At 36.9% G+C, this 14,908-nt stretch overlaps 1 long non-coding RNA gene across 1 annotated transcript; it reads left to right on the top strand.

The window, feature by feature from the left end:
• Nucleotides 1-4,354: 4,354 nt before the first annotated feature.
• On the top strand, nucleotides 4,355-6,205 carry LOC134311671 (uncharacterized). The gene is made up of 4 exons (XR_010011467.1): nucleotides 4,355-4,383; nucleotides 5,175-5,217; nucleotides 5,511-5,554; nucleotides 5,728-6,205. It is a non-coding gene; the product is annotated as an uncharacterized LOC134311671 (long non-coding RNA).
• The last annotated feature ends 8,703 nt before the right edge of the window (nucleotides 6,206-14,908 follow it).

Below are 14,908 nucleotides of genomic sequence, written 5' to 3' on the forward strand. Positions count from 1 at the left end.
TGATATTGAATTGTATACAGTGACAATTAGTGGGGAGGGGAGGGTTCAATTTTATATAACATCCACATTACCATTTATCGTCTCATCTGTTGCCCTTCACTCCCATTATTGGTCGCGTCTTCATTAGGGTTGCAGTTGCGCAAGCAAGAGAAGGTCCTGGTGAGACTCTTGGGCAGGTGCTTTCCTGAAAGTAGTGAATATAAGGTAAAGGTGTGGTTTTACCTTTTATTGTAATTAAGTATTTGTTTACAGCATGTTTATTCCGTAGTAGTCAGACTATGGAGTGAATATTGCCTGATTGTGTTTATCTAATTGCTAATAGGGTTTATAAAGTGATAATAAGTCTAATAAAGTCATTAAGGATTAAAAAGCTATATGACAAAATGGGATTTTTTATAAATGTATAAATTTATATTTTCAGCATTTAGCAGACGCTTATATCCGAAGCGACTTACAGTATACAGTTCAAGCAAATGCGGGCTACGGGCCTTGCTCAAGGGCCCACCAGTGACAGCCTGACAGTGGCGAGGTTTGAACCAGCAGCCTTCTGCTTACTAGTCCAGTACCTTAACCACTATACATGTAGAGTAAAATAATGAAAACACTTCCACAAGGTTTCTACCTCAAATAAACAAGCCAGGGTTTCAATTAAAACTCTATTAAACACATAAGAAAGAAACAATGAGAGAAACAACATGTGCCTAGAGGTCAAGTTCAATTAATAGATGAGAAGTATATAGTGCAATATAGTACAATTTTCTTCAAGTTCAGCTACAAATTAAACATTTACGTTTTATCCAAAGCGACAGTTGTAACAGTATACAATCTAAGCAATTGAGAGTTAAGGGTTTTGTTTAAGGGCCCAACAGTGGCAGCCTGACAGTGGCTGGGTTTGAACCAGCAGCCTTCTGATTACTAGTTCAGTACCTTTAGAGGTGGAAAGTAACAAATTACATTTACTCGCATTACTGTAATTGAGCAAATTTTTTGTGTACTTGTATTTTTTAAAGTAGATTTTACAACCAGTAATTTTACTTTTACTTAAGTATGTAAAAGTATTAAGAATTGTAATTCGCTACAATTTAAATAACATCCGTTACTGAGTAAAAGAAAATGCTAAAAAATCGCGTCTGGGAAACTGCTGCAATGAATTCTGCTATGGAAAATAAACTGGTGCTAAAATAAAGGAGCTGTAATCTATGTATAGAGTAGGGAGGGAAGGGTGATTTTAAAAGTTTAACATGTTTGGAGTTTGATGTTTCATTATTTGATAACATAGTCTGATGTCAAAGAATGGCGAAGTTTTGTCTTACATTTTGAAGGTTTTCTTTGGGTCATTTAGTGAAAGTCACAACACCTAAACCTTGACTTGTGTTGAGTTATGAGATTTGCAGTATGACTGTTGTTTGGTATTTGTTGGTGATGAAAAGAAGGCTGGTCTATAGAATCCACAATGCTAACTTCAGTGGTTATACAGTTTGAAAAAGTGTTGGGATGGTCTGTACTAAAATGACACATTACACATCCCTAAATGTTTTAAATGTTGTTTTTCTATTATATTTTAATTAAAAACAACTATTGTGAGATTTATATCCACTTGTTCTGTTTGCATTACACAGAAGAGACACCCTCTCCTGTTAAAAAAGTAACTAAGTAACGTTTACTCTGAGTACATTTTAAATAAGTAACTTTTTACTTTTTACTTGAGTAGATTTTTAGACTAGTAATTTTACTCGTACTTAAGTAAAAATTCATTAAAGTAATAGAACTTTTACTTTAGTATAATATTTTAGTACTCTTTCCACCTCTGAGTATCTTAACCTAAAGCTACAACTGCCCAAACAAATAGTGTTTGCCTATGCATTTCAGTAATCCCCTTGTTTCAAGGCTAGCCCACACAGTTCCTGTAGAACCATTTTCCAGGAGTGGAACATTCAATTTGAAGTAGTAATCAGATGAAACAATGCAATTATAAGGAACCGCCTGGCTGGATACTAGAGTGCAAAAAAAACCCAATGAATTCACACGCTTGGGTGGTAGCATAGGAAGATTTTTTTGGTTGTTAATATATTTATCTTTACATGAAAAAATACATACAATTTATAGAACTGTATTATGTAATAGTTTAATGATACAACACATATACTTTCTCATGTAAAAATACTAAAACTAAAGGTACAAAATATGTACCTTTCAGTTGAGCGCCCCAGCGACTAAACTCTGCAATGCATTCTGTAACTTGCTGTGCACTTTTGATTTAAGATTCTTGTGCTTACAAACACTTGTGCTCTTTTCCCAGTCTGATCCATCATTTAACAGTTGTTTCCATTGCCAAGTAGCCCATACTGTACCATAACTGGGCTTTAATAATATTTCATTGATTACCGATTTTATTAAGACCTTTTCTCAATTTACCACAGGTACTTAGGTAAAGTCATGGAAAGTAACGAAAAAGTACGGTGGCTCCAGGAATTGCAGTATCTCTGAGTGTGGCTGGAAATAATGGTGTTTAAATGGGGATGAATTGATGATGTTTGTTTGTTTATTAGGATTTTAACATCATGTTTTACAATTTGGTTATATTCATGACAGGAACGGTAGTTACTCATTACACAAGATTCATCAGGTCACAAGGTTATATCAAACACAGTCATGGACAATTTAGTGTCTCCAATTCACCTCACTTGCATGTCTTTGGACTGTGGGAGGAAACCGGTGCACCTGGAGAAAACCCACGCAGACATGGGGAGAACATGCAAACTCCACACAGAAAGGACTGGGATTGCTCAACCTGGGGATCGACCCCGGGACCTTCTTGCAGATGAATTGATGATGTATTGAAACTGTGTCTTGGATATATTGGTATTTAACCCATAAATTGGAATGTAAATGGAGGGAGGGGCGATTACCTTACCCCACTAAAAACTTATGCCTAGGTTGTGTTAATACCTGAAATAAATTTTGGAGTCTTTTTCTCTTTTAACTGAATCCTGGGCGGCACAGTGGCTCAGTGGCAGTAGCACTGTCGCCTCACAGCAAGAAGGTTCTGGGTTTGATCCCTAGGTGGGGTGGTCTGGGTCCTTTCTGTGTGGAGTTTGCATGTTCTCCCCGAGTCTACGTGGGTTTCCTTCAGGAGGTCTGGTTTCCTCCCACAGTCCACAGTCTTGTGTAATGAGTAACTACCATTTCTTTCATGAATGTAACCAAACAGTGTAAAACTACCTGTGGTAAATTGAGAAAAGGTCTTAATAAATTGGTATTTTAAAATTTTTTATTAAAGCCCAGTTATGGTAAAGTCAAGCCTGTAATGAAAAAAGCACTAAGGTCTTAGGCTATAGGGAAATTCCTGTATCTCTGAGAGTGACTGGAATGCGGTCTGTACCTGGTACACTGTAAAAAATAAACATTTTTTTACAGGTTTTCCCAGTACATTTTTACAGTTTTTCCCTGTATTTATAAAAGACAGAATTTTTTTGTAAAATTACAAGAATAAACTGTATATTGAAAAGTGTCATGTGATTTACCATAAAAAATCTGTATAAATGAAATACATAAAAAATCTGTTTTTTAACAGTTTTTAGATGACACTTTTAACAAAACTAACTGTAAAAATAAAGTAATCTTCATTGACAAAAATAGCAGAATCTTCTGTAATTTTCAAAAAAAAAAACTTTTGTTATACCGATATATCACTGTCAAATAAATAAAAATACTGTTAATAATGCATTTAAAAATGTACAATTGCAAAAAAAATATGTGAGCAAAGAAAGAAATATTTAGTAATTTTGCATTTCTTAACCACTACTTTACATACATAAATTGGAAAAACAAAGGTATTGCCTACCTTATTAGACAGGCATCAATACAATTTAAACAGATTTTAACTTTTACTTTATTTATGCATTTGTATTAATTTAAAGATTGAATTGTTAAATAAGTGCATTTATACAAACTGTGTAAAACCATAGTCAAATTTAAAACGTTATTAACTGTGATTTATTCTCACATTTATAATATTTAAATCAAGCATAATTTACCCATCCCCACATTCACAGGAAAAATGTATTACAGTTCATCTGTGCAACATGTTGGGTGCACATTCCAACCAGAGCACCACAGATATAAAATGATGCTCTAATTTACCAGTTACACACTTTTGAGTGCCTGTTGGTTTTGCATAAAGAATATATGCTGGTGTGACACAAATCAATTACATTTTAGATTTAAACATGACTGCATTGTGTTTATTAGTTAACTTAACTTAGTTGCTTTATTTCCCTGGAACTACTTAATGCAATAAGTTTATCAGGTGAAACCGGATATGACGCACCGGGGATTACGCAATACATCGTGAAGGCACATTGTGTTTCAATGGCATCTCAGGTAATGTGAAGCTTTACAAAATCTTTTTCCATATGTCTAATTGCATGCTAATCATGATGTTTATCTTATTATATTGTTTAATATAGCTCTTTAGTTGAATAATATTCAAGTTTTATTGCTGTACATGCTTTATTTGTTTAAAAATGCTAACGCTAATTCGCGCGTGCTAATGCTAACGCCGGACCTGCTTATAGTGATTTATTTATTAACATCTTTCCAGGGATTCTGTGAATAATATTGAAGTCTTGAGGCAGATTTTAATAGATTGCCGTTGGCTGACTGTATATTAAGTCCGGCTGCGCTGTGTGTGATAACGTTGCATTGCCGTGGTGCTAGCTAGTGCTAAGCTAGTCAAGTTCAACAGCCAGTATTTTCAACTTGTGGCAGTAAGATTCTTTCCCGAAAGGTAAAAATGGCTTAAATTACTTAATGCAGAAGTATATTAGAAGAAGGTAGAAAATAAAAAGATGTGTAATATTTGCTGTGCCAGTGCATTAAAAAACATGGATACAACCTAGCTAGCTAGCTAAGATGTGAGCAGGCAGCTCGAGCCTGAGGCGAACTTCATGCTTTTCGTTTGGCGCTCAGGTTCTGCACAAACTTAAAAACAAAGTGATTCTGTAACGTTAGTATCATTACAAACCTGAGTTTTGTGACTGTTATCCTTGAAAGCACACACATGTAAACAGTTGGATAATCAATGAATTTGTAATGTTAAAGTCTTTACTATAGAAATAATATTTTAGTTATTTACAACAAAACAACTGATGTCTTGTATCTTCTGTTTACAGATGGTTGGAAATGTGTATTTGCAGTTGGACCGACCTTTTACTGGTAATTTTTTTTCTACATTTTATGCTAAATTGAAGAATATTGAGCTACTTTTGACTGAACACTGAGTTAAGTTTAGATTAAGTGAAGAAGAAAAAATGTGCAAATTCTTATTATTTATTCTGTTTGGTTCTTTTACTTACTTTTTAGTTTTATGTATTTTATGTCTTTTCTTTTTTAAGCTGGTAATTTCTTTATAAATATTTGTCTTGCTGATTTTGATTTCCTTTAGTTTTCTTTAGTAATTTTTTATTTATATATCATTTTAATAGTATCCAATTTCATCTACAATTTAGGATTCCTCCAATCACGCAATACCATCAGCGCTAGGAGGGTAAAGGTAAGCACAAGTTTCCTCTGAATTGTTACAGCAACCACCCCATCTTTTCGGGCCAGTGTACGTCCGAGTTAAAATATAGGTTGAAGTGAGATGTCAGATATGTTAAGTCCTAAATGGAAATTTGTGTACTGTTAAGTTTAAGAAAGTGATTTTCCCCCTCTGTTCCATTGTAGGATGGTGATATGGCTGCAACTGAACGGGTGATCAGGAGACTGTTCTTGGGATCTATGTGACTAGAGTTGAGGGAGCTGAAGCCATGGACCCACCTGCCAATACTGGAGTGGTATTAGACGGTGGTGTGGTTCTAGAAGACCTGGGCAGTGTGTTCCTTGCCTTTGCAGTTCGGGCTGATTTATGCCTTATATATTTATAACCTTATGATTTAGAACTTGAGTTACCCTCCTACATTCAGATACACTTTTGATGCACTCCAAAAACTGTTTCTGGAACTAGATGCTAACAAACTGTCTCATAAAGCTCAATTACTAAATATAAAGCTATTCAGTGAGATGTGGTCCATACTGAGTATTACACTTGTGACGTACTGTTTATCGAATCCCACTGTGGTTGCACTTTCTGAAAACTTTAATGTTGGCACTGACTTTTGTACATAATTCAGATTTGTTTAGAAGTGTTTCATGCTCATGTTTTGCAGACATTTCACTTAACTGTATGCTGCTTTGTTAAACATTTTCCATTTAAATGAATTTTGATTGCACTTATTGTATGCTGTATTGTGTTAGACATCTGATTTTTACACTGATCAGCCATAACATTAAAACCTCCTTGTTTCTACACTTACTGTTTATTTGTGTGAAAATTATTTGGGTCAAAAATAGCTGAACTGTGGTGGATTTTGATCCATTTTGAAGCTGAAATTAACAAAAGCTATTTATATACTGCATTTATAAAGTTCTATATATGTTCTAAAGTTCTATGTAACATGTAACAGCTGCAAAATTTCACAGTATTATGCAGACAAATCTTAACCTACTTAAAATTTTTGTATTTTGTATATTTTTTTTAATGAAGAATAACAATTTAAAAATACAGTTAACTTATGTTTTAGAGAAAGAAAATGCTTTTATTTTGACAGTTTATTAATGTATTTAGATAATAAAAAAAGACAATTTAACAGATATTTTTTGCAATACCTCTGACAGTTCATTTAAAATTGGGCTTTTGCTAAGTAAAATTACATGGGTTTTTTTTGTTTTATATGCAAATATTTTGTGAAAACAGTAGTAATTATCTGTACTTAAACTTTTGTTTATCATTTATAAAGATAATTATTCTGTTTTTTTAGAGGTGTATGACACTGTTCTAACAATTAATATATGTTGAAAGTAGAAGATTTCATGAAATTATAGGACAATTTCCTGTAAAATTACAGTGATAGATGTTAATTATGGTAAATATTATTACCGTTTTTTTACAGTTTATCTCTGTTTTAAATTTTACAGTTTTTTCCTGTTTTTTTACAGACATTCTCTGGCGCCCCTGCTGCCAGAAAAATACCGTTTTTTTACGCTTTTTTTTTTTACAGTGTAGGGCATCAAGGTGCCTGGTATTTTTTTCGCTGGCTGGAAGTAATAGTGTTTATCTTCCATCATTACATTCTTTTGCTTATCTGCTCAGTATTCTCCACTAAGCTTTCATCCATTTCATCCATCCAGAACCCTCTACATGTCTGGTCCAGCTCTTAATTTTTCAACATTCAGCAGATTGTCACACTGGCAGATTTCACTAATTCCCATAGATCTGTTATGATTAAGCATTATGCTAATTACTTCGACCCAAGCACCTGCCACATGTTCACCACCTTCTCCTGAAACAATAAGTGACTGCAACACCACATACTTGCTCTGAGATTTTAAATAAAAACTATTCACTAGTGTGACATTCAAGAAACTGTAAGAAAAAACTGACCTTTAAAATTCACCTAACAGTTACACTGTATGGCCAAAAGTATGTGGACAGCTAAAAATGATCTTGAGGACAGCTTATTCCAAATCCATGGACATTACTGCGCCTTGTTTGCAGTTATAACAGCATAAACAGACTTTTCACAAGATTTTGGAGTTTGATTGTGAAAAATGGTGCCCATTTAATCAAACGAGCATGTGTGATGTCAGACATCAATGTTAGACAAGAAGGCCTGGCTTGAAATTCAACTCAAAGTTAAATGCGGTTGAGGTCGGAGTTCCACGATATTGGTCTTTATGGACCTTGTTTGGTGCACAGGGACAGTCTTAAAACTCAATGTTATTAGCTATTAGCTTCTGTCTAACTACAGCCTTAGTAACCACTTACCATTACTACTAAAAGGTACAAATACTGGTTCGAAAGTTTAAACTTTAGTAATGTGTGTAAAAAAAAAAAAGCACTGTAGCTCTTTAGTCACGTTTTTCTGGAGTGGTGCGATATACACTGTGAAGACTCCTGATTAAAATGGAACAGGTTCTTTTCTCTGCAGCCTTGCTCTTTCACTCACATTATTCAGACCTTCAACTTTCCAGCACTGCTACACGTCCATATGAGCAAGCTTATTGAAAATTCATTCTGAGACTTCTGAGAGCTTTTAACCTCTTCTCACATGCAGCCCGACCTTAGATTTAAAAAAGACAACATTTATCTTTTGAGTTAGATTTGGGGTTCTAGGGTGTATGGACACAATACAGTCAAAGGCCACTTTATTTGGTATACCTGTACACCTTCTTATTTATGTAATGTCCAGTTACCCAGTCAAGTAGCAGTGGTACAATATAACAATATGTAGACATTGGTTAAGAGCTTCAGTTAAATTTGACATGGAATTGAATGTTATGTATGGTTGTTGGTGCCAGATGGGCTGGTTTAAGTTTATCAGAAATTTCTCGTATTCTGGAATTTTTACTCACAGTCAGAGTTTATACAGAATGGCATGAGAAACATCTAGTAAGTGGCAGTTCGGTAGGAACAGACTCATAAACATTTTACAATTAAAGATTAAAATTATTATTATTGTTATAGCAAAACTGTTATAACAATTAAATTATTCACCAAGAATATTTAATTAGTATTTTCTTAAATAACTATGTTTATATTTCCAAAACACAATCAAGTTTCAATGTTTCATTTAAATAAATAGTATTAAATTAATAGTATTTTCTTAAATAACTATGTTTATATTTCCAAAACACAATCAAGTTTCAATGTACTTGTTTCATTTAAATAAAGTTTCAAGAGAATAAACAAATTACAGATACTTGCAACAGAAATAACTTAAGAAAGAAAAGACACAATAACATAAGCAGCCCGCAAAGAAGAAACTGGCTAGAAAAGGGATAGAACAACCCAGTTTTTGAGGGGAAAAAAGGAAGAAAACCCAGAACAAGATGGGGGCTGCAGTGCACAAGTTGCATGCAACTCCACCAACTGGCTCTGTCCAAGTGTGGGGCTCAGCATGACAGAAAAAGAGCCAAGGCAACTTACCTATCCAAGGCGGTTCCCTTGTGATGACTAAATAGCGTCGTGACACCAGCTGAGTACCCAGAAAAGTAGAAAAGCAATTTGCCAACAGAGGAGCTGGCAAATCTTTGACAAGGAAACCGTGATGAACAGAAACACTTTCACCTGGAGCAAATAAACATTCAGTGAGGCACAGATAACTGTCATTTACATTTTCGGAATTTAGCAAACATCTTTATCCAAAGCGACTTACAGTACAGTGACAGTATTGTCTAAGCAATTAAGGATTAAGGGCCTTGCTCAAGTTCCCAACGGTGGCAACCTGGCAGTGCTGGGGCTTGAACCAGCTACCTTTCAATTAGTAGTCCAGTACCTTAATTGTTAGGCTACAACTGCCCTGTCAGTTAAGAGGAAATAACATGTCAATCATCTGTGCCTCCATGGTCTATCTGCCACCCATATTTGGGAAAAAAGAAGTACATAATTCTGTAACCAAACCAACCTATCTTTATGGCAAATGGGCTTGTTACTATTATGATATTTTTGTGGATTAAAACATTGTTTGTGATTAAAGACATTGCTTCTCTGTGTGGGTTTGTCTAGGCCAAAATCTGGCAACATACTCTTCAAGCCAGTAATAATAATGTTATAATAGTAATATAATGTATAATGTAATTCTAATGTAATATAATAATACTTCCTGGGCCACCAGTACTCGCAATAAGTAGTGTTTTCATTTGACTGCTACATAAATATAAATAATAATTCATAGTTTTTGAATGGATGTAGACACCTGATCATTCCCAACAGATGGTTCATTTTCCCATCTCTATATCAATAAGAATCTGCTGTGGTCAAACTGTGTGGATAAGGTCTAACAATATTATCCACAATTTTCAGTCCTCTATAGACAGTCTGCTATAACTTTCAGCACTGAAACTAATTCACAGATTTTTCCTGGCTGCGTATGATGAAAGCTGACTCTGTGCTGCAGAATGAGCCCGTCAGCCACGAGCGGTGAGCAAGAGTGTTACTGTTAGTGCTGGCAGCTTCGTGTCTAAATGTCATCTTGCTGACCCAAGGCACAAGAGAAAAGTGCGAGAAAAAAGCTAATGTCACGATTCACATGACAGCCACAATGGGCAAAGCCGCTCTGCGAGCTTATCAGAGACTTTCTCAGCTGGAAAGATGGTGTGTGTGTGTATGTGTGCGAGGCAGATTTGAGGAAATAAATATGAGTAATGAGAAATGAAAATGAGAAATGAAAGATGAGGGAGACGGAGGGTGCTGAAGAAAAAGTTTAGAAGGTGTTTTTTGTGCAGGATATTGGAGTTGTGGTTCTGTGGGATATTAGAGGAGATTAGAGCTCATGTTTCTAGAGTGGGATGGTAACTCAATAATCCGACACAAATACAGAGGGACCGGGCAGTTACCTGCATACATGATATTTAATATTGCTGTGTTTACTGGCTGAGTCAAAGCTAGAAAGAGTAAGTTAACCATACAATTATTCAACCAATGGATTTTTAAGGAACATTTTGCTCAGAATGGAGCTTATTTTGTATTTCATTGATTAAATCTTAGGTCAGACTTTCATACATGACAAAAGTAAGTGATCTATAAATACATGTCATGTTAATAGTTTCTTTTATTACATTTGGTCAAAATACTTATGAAATTAATGATTATTTATTCTGTCCATTGCTTGTAAGCATAGTACCAACACTATACTTAACTTTAGGTACACTGTTGGATTAATAAAAACTTATTTATTGGGGCCGAATAACAAAAATGTCAAAAACAGTCATGGACACTTTTGTATCTCCAATTCACCTCACGGGTGGCACGGTGGCTCGGTGGCTAGCACTGTCGCCTCACAGCAAGAAGGTCCTGGGTTCGATCCCCAGGCGGGGCATTCCAAGTCCTTTCTGTGTTGAGTTTGCATGTTCTCCCCGTGTCTGCGTGGGTTTCATCCGGGAGCTCCGGTTTCCTCCTACAGTCCAAAAACATGCAAGTGAGGTGAATTGGAGACACTGAATTGCCCTATAGGTGAATGTGAGTGTGTATGTGTGTGTATGGCTGGTGCCCCGTCCAGGGTGTTACTGTGTGCCTTGCGCCCATAGAAAAGCTTTTTTGGTTGGTCCCTGCATTACATCTGAACATCTGGACAGATTTCCTAGCACAAGATGACCATTTGGGTTTTCTTCTATACCTTGGCAAAGAGACCACTGTTCCATGTATATTGTACTATAGGCTGTTGTGTTCAAGTAGCACTTCTGACATGTATTCTTTGTTTAAAATGCATTTTAAAAAAGTGTATATGGTGTGGTACTCACATTGGTACATAATTTGTACCTCTAGCTAAAGAAACTTAATTACAGAGGAAGAATTATTAAAGTGCATAATTGAAACGTAATAACTATCGCTGTAGGTTCAATTTAAATAGTTTGTATTTTGAATAGCAATAAACCTGTGGGCCCTTTATTCAGACCATGTGTAATAATATTTGTATAATAAAGTTACTGTGCAATGCCCCTACAAAACAACATACACATTCATTAAAACTCGTCCCCAAATACTAACCCTCCTGTACCTGAGAAACAACACAGCAACAAAGCTAGCAATTTAGCTAATGATGTCTGGTGCTGCTGCAAAGTGCAGTAAATTACTAGAAAGCAATAAGAAGAATATAGGTCTGCTTTCTTTCCTAAAACATTTAGTGAGCTAGACTTGATAACTGGCAGCAATGAAGCATCAACATAAATCAAATCAAATTACCCAAGTTTCACAGCTAGTAGTGACCCCAAGTTATAAACACACAGAATCCTTGAGTGAGACGTCTCACTTTCTAAGCCACTTATCCCAATCAGTCTCGGGGAGTGCTGGAGCCTATCCCAATTCTCAATGTGTGCAAGGTACGCAGAATCACCCTGGACAGAGTGCCAGTCCATCACAGAGAAAACACACACACACACACACACACATCTAAGGGCAACTTTAGGGTCTCCAGTTAACCTGACTGCATGTATTTGGACTGTGGGAGAAAACCGGAGCACCTGGAGGAGACCCACCCGGGTACAGGAAGAACACGAAAAGGACCCGGACCGCTTCACCTGGTAATCGAACCCAGGACCTTCTTGCTTCAAAAGTGCTACCCCTGAGCCATTGTTCCACCTTGTTGCAGACATCAGTTTTAAAGTTTATGTTTCTAAAATACAATTAAGTTGGTCAATAAAAAGATTAGAAGTCTTCTCTTTATACACATTTATGATTTAAATAAACGTTCAAAGAATTTTAAAAATTATGTATTTTTTACGCTTGTATAATATATATATATATATATATATATATATATATATATATATATATATATATATATATATATATATATACTGTATATACAGTATATACAGTATATCAGCCATAACATTAAAACCACCTCCTTGTTTCTACACTCACTGTCCAATTTATCAGCTCCACTTACCATATAGGAGCACCTTGAAGTTCAACAATTACTGACTGTAGTCCATCTGTTTCTCTGCATGCTTTGTTAGCCCCCTTTCCTGCTGTTCTTCAATGGTCAGGACTCTCCCAGAACCACCATTAGTAGGTATTATTTGGGTGGTGGATCATTCTCAGCACTGCAGTGACACTGACATGGTGGTGGTGTGTTAGTGTGTGTTGTGCTGGTATGAGTGGATCAGACACAGCAGCGCTGCTGGAGTTTTTAAATACCATGTCCACTAACTGTCAACGCTATTAGGCACTCCTACCTAGTTGGTCCACCTTGTAGATGTAAAGTCAGAGACGATCGCTCATCTATTGCTGCTGTTTTAGTTGGTCATCTTCGGGGTCCACGGGGCGCTGTTGGCTAAATATTTTTGGTTGGTGGACTATTCTTGGACCGACAGTGACAGTGAGGTGTTTAAAAACTTCATCAGTGCTGCTGTGTCTTATCCACTCATACCAGCACAACACACACAAACACATCACCACCATGTCAGTGTCACTGCAGTGCTGAGAATGATCCACCACCTAAATAATACCTACTCTGTAGTAGTCCTGGGAGAGTCCTGACCATTGAAGAACAGCATGAAAGGGGGCTAACAAAGCATGCAGAGAAACAGATAGACTACAGTCAGTAATTGTAGAACTACAAAGTGCTTCTATGTGGTAAGTGGAGCTGATAAAATGGACAGTGAGTGTAGAAACAAGGAGGTGGATTTAATGTTATGGCTGATCAGTGTATATATATATATATATATATATGTTTATTTATTTATTTATTTGAATAAAAAAATCACAACTTTTTTTGTAATAGATGTTGCTGTTTGCAATAGGTGTAGCTGAAACACCTGAGCTAATATTTAGGAGTGATGTCCACATATTTTTAGTGATGTACGTTATAATTTTATTGAGTAATTAAAGAAGGAGGACTTAAAGTCTACTATTAGAATAGTAACCTTTGTGTCTGATTGTGGTTCTACCTTAAAACAACAAGTAAATATGTGAAGAGTTGCAGATCACCTATGAAAGAATTCCGAGCAAAACTGTGGAGCAGTTAAGGTGCGCCCATGAGACGCGTTCATTCCGTGGACCAGACACGGACGCTGCTACAGACGCTGACAGACTCTTTTCCTGTCCCTTTAAGCCAACATCAGGCAGCTTTAATTTTTTAACGCTCTACTCCACAGCACACCGCAGTCAAAGTGAGAGAGAGGAAAAATATCAGAGAGAGAAAAGATGAGGGGGAGGGAAGGAGAGGAAGTGAGGAACAAGAGGACCGGAGTGAGGACAGACTGTGAATGATCAAGGAAAAAAAAAAGGTGTATGAGTGACAGAGGGGGAGGGAAAATGGGAGGGTTTTGAGAAGGAGGGACGGAGCGAGGGAAGCATGCTTCCAGTGTTGGCTTGCGAATACAGGAACGAAGGGTGAGAGAGAGGGAGTCACACACTCATACACTTACTCAGTCACATACACACACTCACAGATACACACTGTCAACTGCGGGCACTGAGTCACAGATGCCTTGCTGAGGGGACTTGCCTTACCCTGATACAACAGGATGGACTGGGAGTGACTGGCATCAAAAGGACAGTGAAGAACTGGGAAAGAACCAAAGTGACTGACCTGCGAGACAACATTCATCTTTCCTTGGACCTGGACGTCAGGACAGATGTTTGGACACGGCTGAGATATAGTCTCAGGTTTAGTAAGGGACCAATACCTGCATCCACGCTCATCCTTCGCTCATTCATCTTTTTGCCGTCTCTGTGTCTCAGCGTGGTTGAAGGACACCAGTTATCCTGCGCTGGCTGAACACTCAGCCACTCAGTGTACTCCTACCTCTCTCACCCTCTCTCTCTTATATATTCTACATCGTCCCTGAATGTCACCTCTGCACGAGGGAGCCTGTGGAATTTACAAACCCTCTCCCAAAGGCCAGAGATGGACGTGATTCCGAGGGGACCGAAAGAGAACAGAATCTGCCTTCCAGCTATTTCCTTTTATCCTCGCTTGTCTTCCCGGCAGCCTTCACTCTGGACGTGAGCTTCTGAGTGATCAGACCAGGTTTTTGATCTATTGTTTTGTATTGAAGTTGTTGTCTGGAGTCTTTCTTTCTAGAAGTGTCCAGATATTGCAGACCAAATAACATTTTATTAAAATAATGTAGCCATATTCATATTTTTAGCATGTCGTTTTTATGTAATCTAGAGTCAACGTCAGGTTAAAGTATCTGCTGTTGGTTTTGAGAAGTTTATTGGGCAGGACAGGACAGGCAGGGACAGGGACAGGGCAGGACTAAAGACAAGACACAGCAAGTGGACAGATCTAGCTAGAAGCATGTTTGACTGGTGTCAGGCTGTCCCGACAGTAACATGACTCTGCCAGTCATTCGCTGT

The sequence above is a fragment of the Trichomycterus rosablanca genome, chromosome 4, assembly GCF_030014385.1.
Source record: "Trichomycterus rosablanca isolate fTriRos1 chromosome 4, fTriRos1.hap1, whole genome shotgun sequence".
NCBI lineage: Eukaryota > Metazoa > Chordata > Actinopteri > Siluriformes > Trichomycteridae > Trichomycterus > Trichomycterus rosablanca.